We start from the raw sequence: 26,598 nt of genomic DNA, 5'->3' as shown, positions 1-26,598 counted from the left end.
CCAACATTTGTATGTTTTTGGTATCTTAATACCACTGCACAGTCTATGTTCTCTGTTCTAAAATATCTTGACTCATTAGATCACTGTGTCTTTGGCATTGTTCAAATTCCAGCATGAATTTATCAACTCAGACAGCTTTGCTCTCCCTGTGGCATCATAATCAGTTCATTCTGACCTTAGCTATCACAACATTGTCTTCATTATACTTCAAAGGATTGTCTAATTTTTTAATCTGTTTATTGTCAGTTTCCTTCCACTAGAATGTGGGTTTTATGAACATGATGACCGTGTGATCTCCATTCACCTCTGGAACCAGTATCTAGTATTATACTTGGCATGAAATAGGCTCAATTATTAATAGTTAAATAAATAAAAACAAAACAACATTTACCGCATTCCCTGTGCCTACCTAGCACCTAAAGTCTAATAGTGGAAAAAAAAAAAAAGCTAGGCTAAATGTCAGAACAAATAGTAATTCTACTGTCAGCAGTGACTGGATAAATAACTTTGAAAGAGGTTTTTGAAGTCCCATATCCTCATTTTTCTACACTCCAAAATAATGACCCCAATACCTGGTCCACCTACAATACAAGACAGACAATAATTTCAAACAAGATATAAAAAAAAAAGTCAGGCTTTTATAAATCATAAAATGATGCTCAAATAAGAATGATATTGCAACAATAGACTGAAGCATTACAAAGCCATCTTAATAATTCCTCCCTTGCTGTCAATGGATTTCTTTCCTCTATCAGGAATTTCTAAGTCATAGATAACAATCTGGATCTTTTCTGTATTACTCTACTTCAAAACTAAGGTTAGCATTTGCTGTGCCATTGATTTTCTTTTAAGAACACTATTAACTTTCCAATAGATTATTATCTCTCTCCAGCTATCTATTCACCATCAGAACTGAGTTAGGTCTTTTGGAAAATTCATGAGTATAGAACAATTTGACTTTAACAATTGTTTTGACCATTCAATTTTTTCCCCACAATTTTTATAAAGACTTCTATTTTTCTTTAAACCTATAATTTAAAATATCTGAATGGCAATTACAATGATATACCTTTTCTCACTATTTGTAGTTTTACAAAAGGTGGTTTACAGAACACTTTGAAATATATTATGACATATGATTATAACAATAACTTTTATTCTCCCTTTACAAATGATAACACTGACAATCAAGAACTTTAATACTTTTTGCTTGAGTTGAGTTGACAAAGTAGAGTGCACATGATTTAAACTGAAAATTTATTAGCTCATAAACTCCTATTAATGAATTAAAACAAACCCCAGCTTTCCTGGCTTCATCTCTTTGCCTCTTGATCTTTTTTGTTTTTCTCTTGTCTCTTCTCTCTCCCCACCCTTTCCCTTTCTTTTCCCACTCCCTTGAAACTTAATTGGCATTAGACATTTTATAGATAACTCACAAATCTTACAAAGATAGTTCTCAAAATAACTATTCTGACAGCTGCCAAAATAAAACTATACCAAAGATTCTGAACCAGAGACAAAGAAAACAAGTAATCTCCCAAATGTACCAACCACAACTTTTGTAATGGCTAAAAATAAAATAGCAAGCTGAGAAAGACCCTAAGTCACACAACCTTCCCTTCCCTATAAGATCCCCCATAAAATAGTATAAAACTGCCTATAAAACTGTATAGAACTCCAATCTTTCTTAGTTCTGTGAGTTTCTTGATTTAAGGTGTTCTCAATGTGCGTCACCTGATAAAAAAAAAGGTCTCAAACCTCTATCTGACAATTTTTTAAGGATTTAATTTTTTTTTTTTTTGAGGGAGGGAGAAAAAGAGGGAGAAAGAATTTCAAGCAGACTCCATGCTGGGAGAAGGGCATTACATGGGACTCCATCTCAAAATCCTGAGATCATGACCTGAGTTGAAATTAAGAGTTGGTCTCTTAACTGACTGAGCCTCCCAGTGCCCCTCTATTTGACTAATTTTTGTCAGTTTTTGTCTAACCTTGACACTGTTTAAGAGAAGAAAACATTTTTCATTTGTTTTTACAAATTAGTCACACTTCCTCAGACCTAATCAAACTCTCTTGTTCATAGTAGGCTGCCAATATGATCAGATAGATTCATAATCATTTTGTAGTTCAGTGAAACCAACCATAATTACATACTTTGTGCATTTTCAAATATCATTAGAAACTGGATAGAATGAATTATTACTCTACCTGCCAAAGAGATTGCCCGTGTTTCTCTAGCTAATATTATTAATATACTTTTAGCATGTTGCAATCTTGGGCCACATTCTTTCACTATCACCTCTCTCCTGATTCAAGAATATAAATCTGTGACCTAACTTCATCCTTGAAAATCAATTACTATTCTAAGAGTGTCCCTAACACTTCTGAGGTGGGATATGTATTAAAATCTCAACTTCCAAGCAGCCTGGGTGGCTCTGGCTTAGTGCCGCCTTCAGCCCAGGGCGTGATCCTGGAGACCTGGGATCAAGTCCCACGTCGAGCTCTCTGCATGGAGCCTGCTTCTCCCTCTGACTGTGTCTTTGCCTCTCTCTCTATGTCTCTCATGAATGAATAAATAAAATCTTAAAAAAAAATCTCAACTTCCTCATGAAAGTGTTGTTATTATGCTCAGGTTACATAATTTATGTTAGAATCCCCAATTATCACATGAGTCACAAAGAAGGTGGTTTGTAATCATTTTTTAGAAGCTCCATGGATTATGGTTGGGAACTTGAGGTCAATAGACTCACCAACACTTGACAGATGTTAGGTGATACCTCATTGTAGTTTTGATTTGGATTTCCCTGATGATGAGTGATGTTGAGCATCTTTTCATGTGTCTATTGCCTTCTGTATGTCATCTTACTAGATATATCTCCAGAAACAAGGGAAACAAAAGAAAAAATGAGTGATTGTGAGTTAATTAAAATAAGAAAGCTTCTGCACAGTGAAAGAAACACCCAACAAAAGTAAAAGGTAAAAAAAAATAAAATAAAAAATAAAAAAATAAAAAAGTAAAAGGTAACCAAGGGAGTGGGAGAATATATTTGCAAGTGACATATCTGATAAAGGGTTAGTTTGCAAATCTATAAAGAATTTATCAAACTCAACACTCAGAAAACAAATAATGCGGTTAAGAAATGGGTTAAATATTTTAATAATTATTATAGAAGTTTGAAACTTACTCAAACATCTTAAATTGAGCAAACTCATATCTATAGGCAGATTTTCCTATTCAGTTGGATTTAGGTAGTTTGCTTTTGCATTATGAATATACAAAAAAGATATTTGAATGGAAAAAAATATTTTCAGTATTAAAATGTTCCCCAAAACAAAATCTTTACAAGCAAGATATGAAAGTTTGTAAATCTCATTAAAAAATACACGTGTTCAAAATCACATGTTCATATATATTTATGGAATTCAAGTAAATGACTAAATTATATAAACACACACCTCATATTCATAATCACAATAGTAAAGTAAGCATTATTTGAAACATACTAGTGGTTCTAATGTCCACTTAAACATCAGTATTAAAAACTGTAATTTCTGTGTGATGGGACAAAGTTATGTATTATACTGCATCTGGTAGCTATGTGAGACTAAATGGTCAAAGACTGTAAGGAAGAATCCTAAATATTGTACACACAAACTGAAGCATATTTTTTCTTAATTAGTGTTAATAACACCTCTTGTCAATTTATATAAATTCACTAAATTACCTAAAGCCACAGAGCTAGTAAGTATCAAAGTGGTCTGTAACCACCGTAACTGCTCTGTAACTACAGGGTCTGAGTGCTGGTGTGACAAAGAGTTCTGGTTTCCATTTAAAAGAAGGAAGAAACCTAAATATTGGGTTTTTAAATATATTTATTTAGTCTCATTTGTTTTAATGATTTGAAGTATAAGCTTGGCTTACTCAGCTTGGGCTGCCATAACAAAATACTATACTGAGTGGCTTAAACAAGATATTTTTATTTCTCACAGTTCCAGAGGCTGGAAAATCCAAGGTGAAAGTGCCAGCTCATTTGGTTTCTGGTGAGAGCTTCTCGTGGCTTGCAGACAGCTGCTTTCTTGCTGTGTGCTCACATGGCCTTTCCTCAGTGCATACGCACACGTGGAAAAGAGATCTCTTCCTCTTCTTAGAAGGCCACCAGTCCTGTTAGATTAGATCCCACCTGTGACATTTATTTATTTATTTATTTACTTATTTATTTACTTACTTACTGACCTTATTTAATCTTAAGTACTTCCTAAAAGCTGTATCTCCAAATCCAGTCACATTGGGGGTTAAAGGTTCAACATGTAAATTTTAGGAGGATATCAATTTGCCTAGAGTAAAGCACATATGGTGGTCTTCACCAGCCACTTGCCTTACTTGTGGTTTGACTTTCCAAAGTTTCAGTTACCCATGGTAGACTGTGGTCTAGAGGCAGATGATTCTCCTTCTGACTTAGCATCAAAAGGTCAGTCGAAGTCTAACACTATGTCACAGTGCTTCCCTTCATCATTCACCTCACTTCTCATTATGTAGACATTTCATCATCTCATATCACCATAAGAAGAAAAAGGGTAAGTACAATACAATATGTATGATATTTTGAGAGATAGACCACATTCACATAACTTTTATTACAATATATTGGTATAATTATTTTATTTTATTATTTTATTTTAATATCTTATTGTGCCTAATTTATAAATTAAACTTTGTCACAGATATGTATGTGTAAGAAAACATAGTATATATAGGGTTTGGTATTATCTGTGGTTTCAGGAATCTACTGGGGGTCTTGGAACATTGCCTGCAGACAAGGTGGGGGCAACTCTACTGGCTTTTGTTACCCCCATAAAATCTCTAAAGGGTCCAGGAAATTCCTGGAAAACATATGTATTATCTCACAATAATAATTTTAGAAGATCTTACTTCTTCCTACTAGAAAATCAAACAAGACAAAGTTTGTTATTTTTAGATAAAATTGACCTTTCAGAGCAAAATGAATTGGCACTCAGTGGTCTCTTATGTAAAGCACAGCTAATAAGAGGGAAAATGAAGTGATTAAGGAACACTTCAGAATTAGGACTTGGACCATAATTGTCCGCAAGTCAAGACCAAAAGTATGAATAATGAATATCATGTAAAGGAGGTTAGAGATAATGCTGGAGGAAAGTGTTGTCTGACTTAATTAACTGTACCAAGATAAAGAGTTTTCAGTGAGAGAAAGATTTGAATTTCTCATTTGCTAAATATATATATGTATATATATATATATATACATATATATATATATCCTTAATTTATTAAATAATAGTTTTCTTGGCCAGTATATTAATTTGGCATTGTTTCATGAACCATGATTCTTGCAGGTTAGTCATTGCTCTTGATTCAAGATAACACATCCATTGAAATTTGGCCATTGATTAAGAGTACTACTGGAGTTTCAGCTCTCTTGTCATTTTTAATTAAACTTGTGAGACTTTACACTTTAATTTACAACGTGTGCAGCATTTATGTCTCCACTCATTCTCATACCACTCTTAGTTTCCCTAAGTGTATAAAATAACGATCAGTTCATTGACTTTTAAAATGTTTTATAAACTAGAAATTCCAATTAAAAACCAAATGGAGCATGAGCCACAAAAACTGATTTCCTCCCAATTTTCTGTGCATTTAAGACCCCCACAGAAACAATCTCTGATAGTTATATCTGGAAAGTGTTTTCATTCTCCCTCCTGTATAAGGTAGACTTCTCCAACCTGAGATATTCTGATCTAAAGTCCATCAGGCTTACTCACCCAGTTCAAGAGTGGACTTTCAGCTTCATATTTTATGGCCAAAAAATGTACACAGGAAACGTGTCTATTATTTAGTTCATGGAGCTTCAATCCCATTTGGGACATTGACATTAAATTGATTGAACTACTCAACAAAAAAACAAGAACTGAGGAAATAGAGAATCACTTTTCTAAAATAGTTTTAATCTGCTTTAATTGGAATAAAATGTTTAGAATAGTTATTTATCTAATGACAATTTAACCTGAGACAAAAATGTTTAAACATTAAAAATCATCACCTTCATTATTTTGCATTTTCAAAAGCACTCAGGTCATCTCTACCAAATCAAATAGAAGAGTACATATAATTAAGGCAGGTCTGTTTAATGCAAATGGAAAACAAATATTTTTAAGTCAACTGGATATAACAAGTGGAAGTGTGGTTGATGCTGTCTTATACTACTCCTTTATTTTATAGCAATATACATTGCTTTGTGCTGATAGATAGTATGAGTATAAAAGTGATACTTTTTTAGAAGCACTTATCTTTACATTAAAATATTTATTAACAACCACTCCTAACTAAAAAGTAGCCATCGGCAAAGTTTAAATTTTGAGGTTCACCCACATTCAAATTTTTATGACCTATGGACAAAAATGAAAACATATACTGGTTTTGTAATTGGAAAGTTCTGAATGGCATTAATTTATAGTTTTGGAAGCTAATCACCTCTGGCCTGGAACTAAGAGTAGAAAACATTAACTGTAATATATAAATTTTAAGAAAAAAAAATCAAGCAGTTTAAAATACTACTGAGATAAATTTTTCCTCTGAAGGATTCCTACACTCTGCTTTATAACCAATTTGCTGCAAAGATTCATTCAAAAGTCAGTTTTAAGCACTAAGTTCAGAAATAATGAAAAATAATACCCAAGTTTTAGCAATAACTAGATTGTTATTTTTAGTAATAATTTATTGTTTTTAAGATAATCAATGTGGAACTAATAAGTATAGTAGCTTGTCTATTGTTATCTAGCATAACAATATTTTTATGTATTATTGCTTTAGAGGGGTATTTTCTAGGAATACTATACCCTTTAAATTCAAACATCTTACAAAATTCCAGAAAATGTTATCAAATCCAATATTCAGATAGTCAAAAATAACTAGAAAGAAAGACCAAGAATGATATTTTCCTAATTATTTTATTCCCTCACTTTTGCTCTATGCTTGAATTTCTATCACCTGTGTGCTGAGGTAGTTAGAGTTTAGATAAGGCTCTATTAGCCATAGGCAAACAATCAATTAAGAACACCCAGCCCCTATACTTAACTTCATTTGTCTAGGATAGCAATAATTGTGCATTTTAATTGAAAATAGTGGGTATTTGGTCAATTGGGTCTTTTAAAATAGGGGAAATCTAGCATGCACACATAAAGTATAAATATGGAAATTAACAAAATCTGAGTTTAACAGCACCCCTGCCCCCCCAAAAAATGCAGGATCATTTTGTCAAGTTTGAGATTTTTTTTTTAAATTTTTATTTATTTATGATAGTCACAGAGAGAGAGAGAGAGAAGCGCAGAGACATAGGCAGAGGGAGAAGCAGGCTCCATGCACCGGGAGCCCGATGTGGGATTCGATCCTGGGTCTCCAGGATCGCGCCCTGGGCCAAAGGCAGGCGCCAAACCGCTGCGCCACCCAGGGATCCCTGAGATTTTTTTTATACTATATTTTATTAAGACTATCTTTTAGTGATAGGATTGGAAATTTAGAATGCTAAGATTTCCATATTATTGGACAAATAAACTAAATGATCACAAATATTTAGCCAACTAGAATTCATTGCTTACTCTAGCTCTTTTTTTGTGTGTATCGAGCAGTACCTTTTGCTTTGTTAATTTAAATATTTTACTACATGGTAGCTTATATACTCAGAAAATTATTGTTAGTTTAGTCTAATTTTTTAAACATGTATATAGGATAGACAACTGGAATTATCAATGATACAGAAAACATAGTAAGTGGACTTTACTAAGTTCTAAGGTGTGAGGTTGGAAGGAAGTCTAGAATTTGTCTCATCAGCAGTTGCAATCCTTTGTTTCCTGTGCAAATATGGAAACATCACTTAACTTTGTACTTTTACCTCAAGTATGTAATGAATATCTCGATGAACTAAATATATCTACCACCATGTAAGGAAAACTGTTCCATTTCAATTGCACTGGAAATATAATTATTAGGAAATATTTTAAATAAATTAGAAACAACAACCAAGGTAAAGTAATATCTATTAATTGAACAAATAAAAATAAAGAAACTATTGCAAATACAAGAAAATAAAATATTTCCTACAATTTTTCACTGGCAACTTAGCACAGGACCCACTAAGTCTGTATACAGTGGTAGCATACAGCAGTGTAGAGACCATAAAATTCCATTCAAAGTGATTTGAAATGCTCCTCCATAGTAATATGTAATAACACATTTGACAAAATTCTTCTTAATATATTTCAACAGATATTGTAAAAGGGCCATTTCTAGTTTTATAGCCACCAAAATATGAGAGGGGGTGGGGGATAGCTCAAATAATTTAATGATCATGGCCTTAAAAAATATATATAAATATAACAGAGACAGTATTGCTTTGACATTATATTACTTTTAAATATCCATTGAACTTAACAAAATTTGCCAGTGTTGTGGTTAATACAAAACAATAGATAATCTAAACATAGCAGTTCCGTCTCGCTTGGAGTTATATTTTTGTTGAGAATCTACGTGTTTGCATTTCATTGCACCTCAAACCAAACTATATGATATTATCCTGGAAACTCCATTTTTGTGTATTTTTAAATGTTTTGAAATACTTCTATATCTCCTTGGAACAGAAGACTTTTCTAAGAATATTATCAAAAACTTTTATATGCAAAACAGGATCCTTCAGAAAGTCTTATATGGTACTGTGATATTTAAAACAAAACAAACAAAAACAACAAAAACAAAAAAAGAAAAAAGAAAAAGAAAATTTTAAAAGACAAAGTCAATGCTGGAAAATCCTTGTGCATAGCAAGCAACATAGTTCTAAAAGTCAGGCCACTCAGTCTATGCTAATAAGTAAAACCCTTCTGATGAACAATTTAATTGGGTTTAACAAGGCTGTTTATAGCTAATCCTAAATGCAGGAATAGGAAGCTGAAGGCCTATACTCAATGTTAGTTTTGCTCCCTTTAGATCTTGCTTGTAATTACAGTTTGGTCTTTAATTATTCTGCTTCTCATTTTCAATTTATGATTAAGACCAACAGCATGCCCTAGAGATGGAAGTGCTGACGTGGACAGGAATAAAACAGAGGACAGCAATTCCTCTAGTCTATTGGCCCAGGTGGCCAAGATGGATTCTTGTTGTGGTTGTTGTTGTTCTGTTTTTAAGCAAGTTGTTCCAGAACAAAAATAAAGAGTATATTATTCAAGGAAACCAGCATATATATTTCCATACACAGGTCAGGGTAATATTTTATAACTTTTAAAATATACTTTATTTGTAAGGTTAGCAGTGAATAAGGCCATAGAGTCCTGGGGCTACAATGTAGTTTAATTCCAGCGCTATGATGTACTGGTTTTAGGACTTTGGAAAAGGTCCCAGAATTGTCCATGTTTGAGGCACTGCATTAAGAATGATAGAGCACCAAGCACAATAGTCATTTTGTTGATTAACTCAACAAGTGCAAATCATTTTGAATACTACCTGCCATATTGTAAGCCATCAAGTTTATGTAAGATATTACTGTTGTTATTGATTCAAATACTTTCAGTGATAATGAGAAGATCTTGCTAATTCCAAATGGTAGATGTTTACAGTTGGCTTTAACACCTTCCTCCAAATAGATGCAGCACAAAATTATACAAGCAATTACTTCAAGAACAACACTGAAATGTTTATGAGGAATATAAAATAATGCTTATAACTTTTAATTATTGTCATTCATGTAACAGATATCATGTGCACCCAAACACCACTTGAAATTCATGGTTTATAAACTGCCTTCATACCCTAAACTACAAACATTTTTCTAAACCCTGCTTCAAAAAACATCAGTTAATTGTGACAAAAGAGAAATGGAAAACCCCCAACAAAAGTATTAAAATGTAATTAGACTCTACGAGTAGCACATATGTTTGACTCTTTAGTGATATGAATAATGAAATAGGTTTAGGAGATTAACAGAACAGTATAAAGCAGTGAGGATAAAGCTAAAATCCAGTGAGCAGATGATGTTATTTTAATGTCAATGAGGGCAAACAGAAATAGCCAGGACACGGCATAGGGACATTTATTGAGTCATCTGTTTTATCATGTGGTCTTAACGAATAAAATGTTGGACGTTAGTACTCCATGTAACAGACTGATGTCAACCCCTTTGATGTCCTAAATCATGTCCCTCGTGGAACTCACAAGATTTTTCTGGTCCCCTTTAATTGTTTGGATCAGTTTGATATATAAATTATAGATCTTTGTAAGCCCTGCTTAGAATATCTAGTCATTCTGTCTTTCCTGATATTCTAATATCCAGCTGGAAGCAAACTTTTCCTTATTTAAATTTTTGTAACATTTTATTCATGAATCTTGCAATGTCTTTCATCATCATCCTCTATAGAATGATGTATTGGTTTGTAATCAGAATGCCACTGGTCCCCATAACGTTTGAGAGGAATGAGGCATGATAAACTAAGTCAACTCAAGTCTTATTGGCATGCCATCCCACCGCAAACACTGTTGAGTCTCAACTTTCCCCCCTAAAAACCTCAGAGTATCTTGAGTCCCTCAGTCCTGTGTCATTGAGGTACCAAAGAAACCCCACTAACTATGGAAAACAGGTGGTACTATTTTCCTTTTGTCACATGTTTTTATCATTACAGAAAGCATAGTCATGATACACTCATATATTTTTCTAGTGTATTACAAAATGTAGTAAAAATTGTTGCTTCAGTTTTCACTGGTAGTCACTCTACCCTCAGAGCCTCAGAAACCATAGTAATTGCTAATGTGTATTAAGAACTCACTATCCTATCATGTGCCAAACACAGTTCTAAGTTCTTTTCATGGATTATCTGGCTACTCCAAATCCATACCCTTTAATTATTGCCTACTATTATTTTCACTTCCTGCCCTCTTTTAGAGATGGAGAAAGTGAGCCTCAGAAAGGTGAAGCAGCTTACCTCAGGTCACATTCTTCCAAAACAGCAGAGACAGATTTTGAACCTAGGTGGTCTGACTCCGGAGCCTGCAGTCTTTATTATTACTACTAGGAAGGAAGGAAGGAAGGAAGGAAGGAAGGAAGGAAGGAAGGAAGGAAGGAAGGAAGAGAGGGAGGCAAGGAAAGGAAGGAGGGAAAGATGAATTGCAAGATTGAGCATCAGCCTCTATGCTCAGAATCCTTTTTCCCTCTGCTAAGCTTATACTACTAGGTTCATCTTCATGGTGAGTTTTTATCCCATTGGATATCATCCAAAGTACTCAGAACTTGCAAATAGAAATATCACTAATGATAGTTCATGTTTTTTTTTTTAAAGACTATTTATTTATTCATGAGAGATACAGAAATAGAGAGGCAGAGACACAGGCAGAGGGAGAAGCAGGCTCCATACAAGGGAGTCCCATGTGGGACTCCAATCCTGGAACTCCAGCATCACACCCTGAGCCAAAGGCAGATGCTCAACTGCTGAGCCACTCTGGCATCCTGATAGTCCATGTTTTGTAAACATGTCCAAAAATGTATGGCTGGTTTGGTCTTCAACAAGAGCCTGTCTGTATCAGAGGTTAGCAAAAAAATGTATATGAATGATGGAATCAGAAATATTTTCAGATTTGAAGGCCATTCAGTCTCTGTGGAAATTACTCAACTCTATAGTAGCACAGATAACACGTAAAAGCAGGGTTAAGCCTAGCAAGAGGGCAAGGGAAGTGTGAGGTACCTAAGACACAGTTTAAGAAGACACTCATTTGCAGGGTTATTTGACTATAAGACACCGCAGGCAGGTAGGAATCTATTTAAATTTTGTGCCTTGGGGGCCTTACTTGCCTCACCCTAATCGATTCCTGAGTAGAGGAATGGGTGTAGCTGTATGTCAATAGAACTACTGACAATCTATGTCAATAGAACTGTTCCCTCAAAAAATCAAGTACCCAAGATTAAAACTTCTTTCTCTCAGAGAATATTGGAGAAGGAGGAAGAGACAATTTAATATTTGGGCTTTCAGAAAAAGAAAAAAAGAGAGAGAAGAGAAAATGTGGATTTCAAAAAAGAGTGGATTAGGGTAAATCATGGCAACAATTTAGGGTAAAATAAATAAGCACAGAGTTAGGAATTATAATCAGTATTCCAAGCAGACAGAATTGAGTTGCTTTCCACGATATTATTCTGCAGACTAAGATTGGAGGTTCAAACCGAAACCTATGCTTGATCTACCCCAGGACTGACACATTGCCACATATATTTGTCAGAGTTAGGAGAAGTCTTACAAAAAAAAAAACAAACAAACAAACAAAAAAAAGTGAAATAGTTTCTCCCATTGCAATGAGGACCCAAGATGAATAAAATACATTGAAGCACTGACCACCTAAAGGGTGATCACACATCCTTGCTGGTGTCCATCGTTAGTAGCTATAGGAGATAGTACTACACAAGGACAGTGAAGGTAGAAAATAGCTTCTCAGATCCCACCACGGAAGGTGAAACAAAATAAGATGAAGTGAAAGAAAATGTGAAGTATTGGACATATATTAGTTGTATGTTGTCACCTATGTGGAAGCCTTTCAGAAATTTCCAGAACTAATTAGGAGGATGGATCATCAGAAGACTTGTTTCCAATCAGCATCTAAGATCAAGAACCAGGAGCCATAGATTTCATATGATGATCAAAATATTCATGTAAAATCATTTATGTATGTTTATGGTAAGTGTCAAATATTTTTAAACTATATGAAACAAAAGAAAAAAACCTCCTCTGAAGTCTCATCTAGTACAATATAAAAAATGACAAATTGAACTATATTAAATTTTATTTTCAATACACTTCATTTACCCTCTCCAACTCAAATGGCATGACTGCACACTTGGGACTGGGTGCATTCTTTTAGTCACTTGGCTGTTATGGACACCAGAAAAATACTCAAAAATATGAATGCTATGAAAAATGCTGAGTCTTACACACTGAGCTCTGCATTACCTACAGTAGCTCAAGATGGATGTTATAACTAGGTAAAAGTTTCCAAAAACAAGGATCCTCAGTCTTTATAGTTTGAATAAGCATAAAAATTAAATCTCACTTGCCATAGTTAACAAATAAGTTGTTAGAGTTATGCCACTGAGAACTACTTTATATTCTAAATAGCACAGCAAATTCTGAGGGAAAATAATCAGAGGAAAAGTTCCATACTGTAATTGGATATACCTTATATACTAATCAGTTCTAATAAGGAAACGTGTAATTCCTCTCTTCAGTACATCTGCCATGCTAAGTAAACTTGGATATTGGAATTACTGGATTCTAGTTTCTAGATTCTAGAGAGTAAGACTGAGTTTGCCAGTGTGATTTGGCAATTATAGAATAGTTTAATGGGGCACTTGGGTGGCTCAATTAGTTAAACATCTGCCTTCACTATAAGTCATGATCTCAGGGTCCTGGGATGGGGCCCCACATTGGTCTCCCTATTCTTGGGAAGCCTGCTTCTCCCACTCTTCTCTGCTTGTGCTCTTTCTCTCTCAATCTCAAATAAATAAATAAAATCTTAAAAAACTAATATATTGGGAATTAAATATAAAGGCATGAAAATAGTCTTATGCCCTGTGTGTGTGTTTTAATTCTCCCCCCCAAAAAACCTGACTTAGACTCTGGATTACCTTGGGGTCTCACATCTAGACCTGTAATTAGAACCAGTAGGTAATTTTTCTCTCCTTTTAAGATTATTTATTTATTTATTTATTTATTGGGGAGCCTGATGTGGCCTCAATCTCAGGATACTGAGATCATGACCTGAGCTAAAATCAAGAGTCAGACATTCAACTGACTCACCCACCCAGGCACCCACCCAGGCTTCAGTTAAAGTTACCTACCCTGACCCAGTAGGTAACTTTAACTTTAACTGAACCAGCTGAGCAATCTGACCAATGTCTGTTAGCTGAGCCCTGATGATAATATGCTGAATTTGGAGAATATCTCTGATTGCATGTGTCAGAAATAGGAAATAGGTGACCAAAAAGTCATCTCACAGAAATAAAAATGCAGAGGTAAGATGGACTTTGATGTATCCTAAAAATGTGTTTTCATTTTCTTTCTCCTTCAGAGTTGACTTTTTCACCCTCAGAAAACACATCCCTCCTTTTTCAAATTACATTTTGCATTGTCTGCCATTTCAGCAGTTGATTAAGTTTCATGTCACTCCTTGGCTGGCGGATAGAGGGTCAAAAACTGGTTCATCACATGCCCAGCACACACTGTGCTTTCTTCTTTTTTTATTTACAATGGTTTGTATATTATGAGGAGACTCAGGTGACCCTACACAGAATAAGATGACCATTTCTCTTATTAAATCAAAGAGAAAGTCTTGGTTGCATAGCTAAGGGATTTTGGAAAGTTTATTACAAATTTATATTCCTGTTCTTTCTAATAGGCTTAAAATAACCAGTCTCTTTCATAGTTCTCCTTTTTGCCCTTACTTCTCTACTCACTTAACTGGTATAAATGTATAGTGTTGGCTAAACTTAAATTGGGTCATATCCCATAGGAACTCAAGTTCAGAACCTTTTTTTTTCTTTTATATCATCTATGTTTTATGATGGGCATAAGAGAATTGATAAACGTGCCCCATCCTGGGATGGGAGGTTAGCACAATACAATCTCTCTCTTTTTTTTTCTTTTATCACCTTATGTATTAGAATTGCAGCAGAAAGTAGGATACATACCATATTTACCTGAAAAATCTGACCACCTTTAAAATCTGGTAACACAGTTAAAAGACAGTTTTAATGAGGCTTTTCAAGTGCAAAATAAAAACAAATTCTAGCAATGGTTTCATTAAATACCATTGCCCTGAGGCATGAACTCTTTAACTCTATTGAACTGTCATTTCCATGACAAAGCCAGTCGACTGACTATGCAACTTGAGTCGTAGAACCCCAGCCCTGGAGTCTGTAAATCAATCTAAACAGGCTTCACAAATCCAGAAGAGATTTTACAGTCTAATGAAAAGGACGGAAGTAGATTAATTACAGATCTATAATTGACTCTGTATCCATCATGATCTTAGCTCTCAATAAGCATTCCCATTCCAGTTTGTTTTACTAAAAAAAAAAAAAAAAAAAAAAACACTCAGGTTTTTTTTTTCCTCTTTCAGAAATCCTTAAGATTCAAGAGTCAAAATATTTTGTGTGGGGGCACCTGGGTGGCTGGCTCAGTGGTTGAATGTCTGCCTTTGGTTTAAGCTATGATCCTGGAGTTCCAGGATCTAGTTCCACATTGGGCTCCCTGTGGGGAACCCACTTCTCCCTCTGTCTGTATCTCTCTGCCTCTCTCTCTGTATCTCTCATGAATAAATAAAATAAAAACATTTAAACAATGTTTTTAAATATTTTGTGGGATTGAAGATTCAGTGAGTCAACAGTATTTTGGAAAAATCAAGTATGCAGGAGAATATGTATACCTACAGATAAATAGGGGCAAGAGCCTTAAAGAAGAGATTCTTACAACTGCTTAAGTGACTGACTGTTATCTGTGCACAGAAATTAGTAAACTTAGCTTGTGTTCTATGGAAAATTCAATTCCAAGTCTACCTGAGGTTGATTTCTTTGTTCAGTATATATTTATTGAACACCTCTTTGCTAAGAGCTAGGGATTTCAATGGAAACTAAAGCAGTTAATTGTTGTTTCAGTTTCAGGAAGTTTATGCCCTTGAGCAAAAAAAAAAAAAAAAATAAAAAAAATATATATATATATATATATATATATATATATATATATTAACCAAATGAGCAAAACGAAACTATGATGAGTTTTATAAAAGAAAGTTACCTGTGACATGAGACTAATGGAGTTTCGCCTAACTGATGAATAAGGCAATTTAGTAGAGAATGTGACGTTTGAGTCGAAATATAAAGTACAAATAAAAATTCAAAGGATGCATTAGATAACAGGAAAAGAGTACTCTCTAGGCAGGAGGGACAGCATGTAGGAAGAGAGCACAAGGCATATCCAAGAAAGTGAAAGGAGGCCTGCGTCTATTGCAAGATGAGGATTGAGAAGTAGAGGACACAGCTGCACATTCTTTGGGCCATGTTTACATCTTCCTCTTCACGCCAAAAGCAATAAAGAGACACTGAGTGTTGTAAATATGGATGAGTTTAGTAGAGCAGGAGTTGGGGATTGATACCAACAGCGTTGTATTTGGAATGATTACTCTGGCTACACAAATAATTTAATTTTGTGGACAAGGGTGTTAGGAGATTCATTGGATAGCCAAGACAAAAAAAAGTAATTTTTGTATTGTGCAAGATGGGCGCAGATGAGATCTAGGGAATTAGATAGCTCTGAAAACTTATTTGGAATGTAAAATGGACAGAACTTTATGATGGATTACAAGTAGCTGTAACAGACCACATGGTTTCTGGGTTTCTGATTTGTGAAAATGATTGAACATTCATGTGATTTGATTGATATTGTAGATTCTGGAGGGTAAAACAGTATTAGAAGGTTAGGCTCTGGCAAGAGACAAAGGAGGACGAGAAGACAGACTTTCCCTAAGAAAGTGTGGTGTTAATAAAGTAACACTGTGTAGCACTCCCTAAACTTCTTTAATATATATCCCATATGAAACATAAATATCTTCAATAAAAAAGTGATGGCTCAAGCAATTATATGGTCAGACTTAGAATCTAGAAATGGTAGTCCTAAATTTTAAATTTTAATAATGTGTAGCTGTTTCTGGATTTTGAGGGTAGGATGCTAAAAGACTGTGAATAAAATAGCCAGTTCCCAGCAATGCTATCCTTATATATTTGTATAGAGGGATCTCAGCTCCAGACATTTATGTCTTCCAAGTGTGGAAATATGACAATGATTTTAGCAGGTCATTTAGAGTAAACCACCAGAATGTCTCAGAACCTTTGAGCTCTTAAAGTACTTTAACAATTCTCTTTTTTTTTTTTTTCCTGTTTGCTTCCTAAGCATGGGCATCATCTTCTGTCATCTAGAATACTGAAATTGTTTTCTAGCTAGTCTCCGTTGTCTGCTTGTGCTACTCACAAACACTGTCTCTTCTAACCTACAAGTTATTTTTTTGAAAACACAGATCTCTTCCCTACTTAAAACCCTTCAAGGCTTCTCATTGCCCTAAAGACAACGATCCAAATCCTTCTCTGGACAATTTCACTATTGTCCTGATGTAATGATTAATAGTTACTCCTTTCACTCAACAATGCAGCTATATATATGCATATATAATATTACATATATATTACATATATAAATGCAGCTATATATATCATATATCATATACATTTCACATTTTTCACGTGTTCCTTTCTTTTTCACAATGCTTGGATGTGTTTTATCTTCTGTCTTTTGTCTTCTGATACCTGCCTCTGATGGCTGATATTTGTGAAATTTGAAACTATTTAGCTTTTAAATATTGAATCAATAGTGACATTTTAAATAAAGCAAAATACAGCAAACTTTTTTGACCTGCCACATACTCCCTATATAAGATAACCCCTTATAAAAGAAAAAAATAAAAAAAATCTGGCCCTGAACTAAATCGGATACCTCTAACATGCATTCCCATAGTTCTCAGTATGAAACTTATGTTTAAATACTAAATCACATAAATTGTCTTTTAATGAGTTTTTCTCTAGCAGAATATAAACTCCATGAGATCAGAACTAGGTCTGTCTTATTTAATATTTATCTTCCTTAATAGAATGCCAACTCCTTGAGGATGGGGATTGTAATCCTTCTTTTTCACTACAGTTTCTTCACTAGTCTGATACTTCTGATAAATGGAAGGCTCTATGTGAATATTTGCAGAAAAAAGGAATGAAGATAGATTCAAGGAGAGAATGAGACACTCAGTGTGCCAAATTGGGAAATGTGAGCTTCATTCTGAGTCAGGAAAATTGGTGATCCTATTTTCCATTTAGAAAAACAAAATGATGGAATGATTTTACCAGGCAGTTCTCTAAGTATGACACACTAGTGTAAAAGAGGCAAGTTTTCCTGAGGCAGTTTGCAAAAGAAAACTCAACAGAGCCATAGTTGAGGTCCAACAAAATGGTGCCAAAGAACCTTTCAGGTAAACAACAGTTGAAGAATGAGATACTCATCAGATAAGGGAAACCAATTCTACCAACACACATCATTGTCTGCAAGAAATTGATAAAAGGCTTTATTGAATGGAGGTGAAGTTCTTTCTAACTTGCAGTGCATTGGAGAGCAATCAGAACCAGGGAGGGACATGTTCTTACTCGAAAATGTATGTCCACTGGTTTCTCCAGTCTTAGCCAAAGTTGATATTTAGTTTGTTTTCAATTGGCATAAATTGATAACTTACTTTCTGTAAACGTTTTTGTGTGCGTTTGAATCAATAAAGTAATTTTCCACCTAGTAATGGGTGCAATTGAAGAATCACATCTCCCAACGTGGGCTCTAAGACAATTCATAACAGCTCATAACCTGCCTCCTTAGCGCAGTAGGTAGCGCTCAGTCTCATAACAGCTCATAAAATGAGCTGTTAAATACTTAAAAGTATTTACATTTAAGAAATAGATAATCTAAATATAAAGCAGTTTTAGTTATATATATAGCACAACATTTTGAATAGCTCTTCAAAGTAAACATTATGGTATCTCACACTTCTCATGCACAATTTGGATTGCTTAAAAAAATGTATTCTCGACATCATCTACAATTCAGATCTACAATTCACCTCAGGGGCCTAGAAATATAAATCAACTCCTAAGATAACCAAATTAAATATTTTGAGTTAGAAGAAATGAGCTTATGAGGTTACACACAAACACACACAGATACATGCACACACACAATGAGGTAAATAAAATAGTCTTTTGTAGTTTATTTTTTAAAAGATTTTTATTTATTTATTCATGAGAGATAGAAAGAGAGAGAGGTGAGGCAGAGACACAAGCAGAGGGAGAAGCAGGCTTCCTGAGGGGAGCCTGATGCAGGATTCAATCCCAGGACCCCAGGATCATGACCTGAGTCAAAGGCAGATGCTCAACCACTGAGCCATCCAGGCATCCCCCTAATTTATTTAAATTGCAATATTATTAAAAATATAATCCTGAAAGATCTAAAATATGATCTTATTTGAAATGTAGAGATTCCTTATTGTTTTGACAAAAGTGTATTTCCAAGAAAGTTACAGGATTATGGAAAGATATGAATATGTTTTAACCTTCCAGAGATAAAATGGACAGTAAAAAATAAAATAGAAACAACCAAAAAGCATCATAACTCTTATCTTTGATTTAACTCAGATCTTTGGGGGAAAATTTTTAAATCAGGAATGTTTATATTCACCAATATTTAGCTTATAGCCAGCTCTGCCTTCTCTAAATACTTAAGAAACTTATCCATTTTGGTAGCTTCAAATTTACCTTTAATATGTACATTACATATTAAATATAGATCGTTAGAGTGTTAAAATATATATTTTTCCCTGATCATTATTTCCAAATGCCAGTTGATTATTCTCATTGGGATACCTTGCTGTTCTCTCAGTGGCAACATATCTTATTTATCATCTTCCCCTCATTCCGACTTTTCTATTTCTATTACTTAGTAGTCACTAAGGCCAAAATATTACTTGTTATAAATTCTTTTTCATAACTTTACCCCATGCCTGATAAATGTGCCCCATGAGATGTCCTCTAAATGAAACCATTCGCAGGGCAAAATACAAATAAGTAAAAAAGCAGATAAATTTACTAATAAATAAAAACAAAATTCATTGTTATATCTTAATAAATAGGAATAGAAACTTTTTTTATAAATGTTTTCTTGACTAATCCTTCATAGGGACTCAAATCCTTCACTTTCATCCATGTCACACTTGCTTCAGTCTAATTTAGAGAATCCCACCTCAACTACTCAAGTAAAATCCTCATTTCCTTTCTAAATCACATCTACACCACAATGGATATGTTCATCTTACCCAAAACAACAATGACCAAGAAAAAAAAAAAAGCAACCAAAAAAAAAAAAAAAAAAGAAAGAAAGAAGAAAGAAACAAGAAACAAAGCAAAACAACTTGGAACAACAAGAAAAATAAAAAGTTTATTTTGGCCACCATAAAGGGGTTAACCAGTTAGCATCTTGCTGACTCTCACCCCAAACTTTTATTTAGATTTTATACTGCAGTCACACTTGGAGTTCTACAACTAACTGTACTCTTGGGTCATACCTATGGTTCCCTCTGCCAGGAGCAGTGTCTTTTGCCTCTGTCAACCATCAACATGCTAAGTAATACTCATATTTCAGTTTGCAGGTCGAGAGATGGGTTTCTCTTCACATCCTCTCAGAAAGTTACTGATTCTTTTAGTACCACTCCATACTTCAGTACACTTAGTTTATATTTTTTTCTCTTATACATTTCAGTTAAATTAAAGGTACTAATTAATGTTTTTAATCTCACTATTGCCTTACACATACATGCTAAATTCATGCTTCAAACTATATTCAGTCAGAGATTTTCCAGCTTGGTGTCCTACCAACTAATTTTCTGCTGAAGCTTTTTACATGATTCAAACTCTTCCATCTGACCTTCAGGCAATATATAAACTACAGAAAAATATTTACCAATTGCCATTTATTGTTACTTCTTTAGACTCCAGAAATCATATCAATATTGGGACTCAAAACCATATTATCTTTTGCTAAAATTGTGCTGTTAATCACAATGATCTATAACGTTATTCAAATAGTAGTTTCAATATTGAATTTTACTTACATTATATTTTCTGGTGGATGTGTGGAATGTCTTCATATAAACTGCAACCACCTTGAAGCAAAATACTGGGACATGTTAAATAGGAATTTAATGCCAATTAAATAGGTATGCTTTTGCATATATTTTTGTATTTAATGCCTATTAAATAGGTATAATTTGTGATATCTCTTTGGTATCTCAAACAAACCTGCATAACTGCATTTTATTTAGAATATGATCAATATGATTTTTTTCATTTTCAACATTTGAAATTGAATTTTAAAAAATTAATGTTAACTAACATTCTCAAAGAAATGAGAACACACTTAAAAATAAAAAAGGGAAGGGGCACCTGGGTGGCTCAGCGGTTGAGCATCTGCCTTTGACTCAGGTCATGATGCTGAGGTCCTGGGATCAAGTTCTGAATCAGGGTTCCTGTGGGGAGCCTGCTTCTCCCTGTGCCTATGTCTCCGCCTCCTTCTCTCATGAATAAATAAATAAAATGTTTAAAGAAATAGAGAGAGAGAAGGAGGAGGGAGAGGAGGCAGAGGAAGAGGAAGAATGCAATGAGAACCAAAAAGAGGAAAAGAAAACTAAGATGAGAAAAAAGAAAATCTACAATTTGGATGGCATAGTGAAGAACCTCTAGAATGAGTGAGATATCACTGCTTCCAAATCAGACCAATTCTGTGCTGTCCTATGGGAATCAACTATTCATAATCAGATAGGTAAAGAAAAAATGAGCTTTCGATCATTAGTTTTTGGGTTACATTGAATTGAATCCAATTCATTTAGTAAAGGAGTATGCCAAGGGCCATACAATGAAGTTATTGCATATGAATAGTAACAAAGGAAATGGGAAGATTTGCTTCATAATAGGAGTTGGTTTTAAACATTGGAAGGGAATGAATTAAATGTATACTAAGGGCCACCAAGAGATTTCTGTAAGGGAAAGTGGAGCATTGAGAAGAAGCCAATTTTAGTTTTATATAAGTAATAAGTTTTCAATAGAAAAGTTCTTTAAAATAGTATGTACTTCCATGGAATGTAAAACAAGTTGAGTCATTAGCATATCTATTTATCAATTCACATGCATGGAGTATCAACTGATAGACAGGCATCATAAAAAATTATGAGAAAAATGAGTAGTTCTGACCCTCCAGAAGCTTATAGTTTAGTGAGGGATATGACCATGTCAAAAAAATATAATTCAAAAATTAGAATTAAATATGCATGCAGGAGAGTGTGCACACTCACTTTGTAGCCAGATGGCCTGATGTCAATTTCCAGCTTAACCACCTGTTTGCCTTTGGGGAAGTCAAAAAAATTCCTATGAGCTTTTATGTCTCATCTGTATCACTGGAATAACGAAGTTCATTATAAAATAAAGTGATAAAAGTTTAATGTGTTTTGCACTGAGACACAGATATAGAAAGCAAAAATTAGTACCTATTTTTCTGGAAAAGAGAATCATTGAACTGAATCTTGAAGGATGAAGAAAATTTAGCAGAAATTCTTACCGAAGAGTATTTTATGTTATTTTATTTTATTTTTAAAGAGCATTATAGATGGAGGAAGTACCATGGGCAAAGTCATAGAAGAGTGAGGGGTCATATTGCATAGCAAAATAGAAGATATTAATTTATCAGAAAACCATAGGAAAAAGGATCCATACATCTAACTTAGATGCAGCATTTTATAACAGTATAGATAGATAAAATGAAGTTTTCACAACTATAGGCCACAATTCAGTCAAATTACATGGGAACATAAAAGAGTTTTCTCTTAAAACATGTTTAATGTGTGACTTAACTCAAAATATCAACGGTATGTTCAATTTGAAAAGCAATGGTTGTAAAGGAATATTAGCTAAACCATGAGATGCTTGGTATCTTCAGGAACCCTTTAACACAAAATGGTACTTGGTATGAATACTGGGTAGTGATATAAGGTCACTAAATAATTCCATTTTAGGATTAGGACAATCAGTATAAGTTTAATGATGCAAGTTTAAAACTAACCAACTCAATTATTTACCCATATAATGAACAATTAATTTGTAGCATCTATTACAGCAAGCTAACAATCACTATAATAATAACCGCCATTTCCTATGAGATTACTTCATAATTGTCTTATTTACTGATATATAATCATGTATGTCTATACGTGTATGTGTGAATGACAATAATAAGTCACTATAAAAAAAACTTGGTATGTATTTGACTTCAAAATTGGCATAGAATATAAGTACCCTGAATTCAGATCATCTTTACTTTGTTCACTGTTTTTTTCTTACCGTTTAAGGCAGGTTCTGGACTTTGGCAAGTGCCAAGAAATATTTGCTGAATGAACAATTCGATTATGTAAAGAGATCCATCCCTTAATTCACCATGATTCTGATCCTGGATAACAATCATCATGTTCTTATCAATGCAGAATTAATATGCAAATGATGCCCTATGTTCAGCTTAACTTCTTGCTGCATTTGGGAAATTAGTAGAAGACAAACTTTTTACATTACATTTATATGCATTCCATAAAATATCAATTTTAGGTGCTAACTAGAAATTATTTTTGAACCCATAGGATCCAACATATATTTAAAAAAAATATCTGAAAGTTACATTTTCTCTGGTAAGTTGCAGTACATTTTAGAAAGAAGGGATGCATTGAGTCGTGCAGGTCAAAGGAAGTACTGTGGCCAAATGACAGAATAATAAATATGTGGAGTTCTGCATCATACAATACCACAGTCCGATTTAAGAAACAAACTCTTGATTCAGTGGCAATTTTCTACCTTAAGTGGTGTTCCTTTGATGAGTATCTAAGCTGCACAGATTTTATTTTACACTGCTAACTCCTGACCCTTGCAGAACTTTTGATTGCAATCATTGCACCGTAGAATTACAGACTCAGGGAACACGTATTTCTAGCCTATGGCCTGAATATTTTTATTTTCTTGTTGTGTTTATTAGCAGATCAAGAAAAATATAGTGTGAGGAAATTCCCGTGAGTTGTTAGGACTGTTCCAAAACACATGGGAAAATGGAAGAAAGTCATAAAAATTGGGGCAATATTTTTCTTTCTTATACCATTTGAGATATGTACACAAAAAAACATTAATGCAAAATTCTGCTTGTAGATATTAAATAATTTTCCTATCTTGTTGCAGATTTCTACTTTTATGTATGAGAAGTAAAATAAAAATAAAAAGCTCACAATTGGGATGATTTTTTTACTGATATGTAGGCTGTTCCTGAACTAGGATCTGAGAAGCCATGAGAATTGTACCAGGGAGGGCTTTTGTCTGCATCATGGTGAACAGCATCACTTAGAAAGGAAAAGTTAGAAAGGAAAAGTTAACAACCAAGAGATAATAATGCAAGGAGTCAAATACGGTGGTTTGTGAGTTGGGACAGCCAATGGTATGGATTGAATCTGAAAATCTCTACAAGTTAGGAGACTAAAAAAGAGAGCAGATTCAGAAGGGTGAGCAGGAAATTAAACCAAGGAAGAGTTGTGTAAGGTTCTGGAATGCAGTGGGAGAACATTTTTTTTTTTTTTTGCAGAGTGCTCAAGACTTACCCATGTTCTACCAAAAGATACTCTACTTCTATGAAATCCCACAGAGGAAAACAAAAATTAAGCTTGTCCATAAATGAGAGAAACTATTATGTTCCCCAAGCCTAGTGAGGTAAAATGGGAGTGGGGTTATTTTATCTATGGAAAAAAGTGGAAATAAAAAACGCTCAAAATGCAAGAAGATATTGTTAGTTACATGCCAAATCAAATCAAACATTGTTTGCCTTCCGTTAAGACAGCAAAAATGTGGGATGTCCAGGTGGCTCAGTGGTTGAGCATCTGCCTTTGGCTCAGGTCATGATTCCAGGACTCCGGGATCGAATCCTGCATAGGGCTCCCTGCAGGGAGCCTGCTTCTTCCTGCCTTTGCCTCTGCCTCTCTCTCTGTGTGTCTCTTATGAATAAGTACATAAAATCATTAAAAAAAAAAACAACAAAAGGACACCATAAACGTTAGTGTCTGTGGTCTCTGTTAGGTTGCCTGTCATGTATATTAACTCAGACACAAACATTGGTTTTGGATGTGAAATTGAAATTTATTGTCAAGTTGTGTGAATATAAGAATAAAGAAAAGTGGACATTTTCATTGGCTAGATAAGGATAAGGATATTTCAAGATTTCATTCCTATAGTAATAAATCTCTACAATTGAGATGTTTATTGACCACGTGACAGGATGGATTTTTTTTTTCATGACATCTGGCCCATATTGTGGGAATATATTATGCATGTAATGAATAGATATAACTAGTAATAGGAAAATAGCCAACTCACCAATCTCTAATGATGTAGAGGAAGCAAAATCAGTCAATCAAACGACCAACTAGCCAAACACACAAACAAAATATCTTGTCCTTTTGGAGGAGGAAACAACGGCTTTCATACAAGCCTGAATGACTGTCACTCTGACTTCCAGGAGAGGCTGAAATAGGCCAATAGAGTCTGAGCATCCCTGTGTTTAACAGCCACTGTTTTAATACCTTGTAAGCTCCTTGGCACGTGAGTTGCAGAATGGATCACTGAATCAGTGAAGACTCTAATCCTCACAGAGCAATGATGTCCACTAACATTTTCTCTCTATCTTGTCTTATATTTAGTTACTCCAGTGGGTGATGAAAGCTTTATTTGTCTAGTATAGTAATAATTAAAACATGATGTAAAAAGATCTACAATTTATATATTTTTTTCCAGACAATACAAATTAGAGATAAACTAAAGTGAAATGTTCCTCTGGGAACTAGGAAACTATACTTCCTGAACCTTTTTCAATGAGGGCTCAAGCCAATACAAACTATGTTTAATACCTTTGTAGTTTACTCACCATTATCTTAATTTTTTATATGTTAGGTTTATATAATCATTGAAACTCTAAGAACATTAAATTACTGAATCTGTTTTATTAAGTTACTGATTCTGTTTTGTAATTCTTCAAAATTACAAGCATTACAAAATTTGTAATGCTATCAAACTTCTCTCCTCATTATAGAAAAAAAATTGAAAAACTCCTTGAAAGACTCGTCTGCCTTTATTACTTCCAGTCCTCACATCTTATCCTTTCTTGAATCCACAGCTATAAGGTTTTGTGCTCACGTTTCCACTTGAACTATTCTGAAACATACTAATTCTGGATCTTCTTGATTTCAGTACTTTCGATGGGCAACAGTGGTTCATCTCCCTCTCCTGGATATGCTTCTTTTTCTTGGCTTACAAAAACCCACATTCTGCTTGTCCTGCTACCTAGACATCATTTGCTCCTGGTGGATTTTCTACACCTGATTCTTTATCCTTCTATAGACTGCTGCTTGTTTTCTTAGAATTCACCTGTCACTCAGAACAAGGAAACCTGATTGTTATCTATGGTTTTTAGAAATGCTGGGCTAATTGAAATTAAATAAAAAATAAAAAAAAAATAAAAAAAAAAGAAATGCCGGGGCTGCGGTAATTAGAAAACATGATGCTGATTCCATTTCCTTTTGATATATGCTCAGAAGAGGAATTGCTGGATGACAAGGTAGTTCCATTTTTAATTTTTTGAGGAACCTCCATATTCTGTTCCATAAATGTTGCATGACTTTACATTCCTCCCAACTGCGCACGAGAGTTTCCTTTTCTCCACATCCTCACCAATACTTGTTATATTTTGTCTTTTCGTGGGAATATACTATGGTATATTTTGGCAATAGCTATTTTAACAGGTATGAGAAGTGATCTCATTGTGGTTGAAACTGGTTGATGATTA

This window comes from Nyctereutes procyonoides, unplaced genomic scaffold (assembly GCF_905146905.1).
Source record: "Nyctereutes procyonoides isolate TBG_1078 unplaced genomic scaffold, NYPRO_anot_genome, whole genome shotgun sequence".
Lineage (NCBI taxonomy): Eukaryota > Metazoa > Chordata > Mammalia > Carnivora > Canidae > Nyctereutes > Nyctereutes procyonoides.
Note: the sequence above shows the minus strand (reverse complement) of the source record.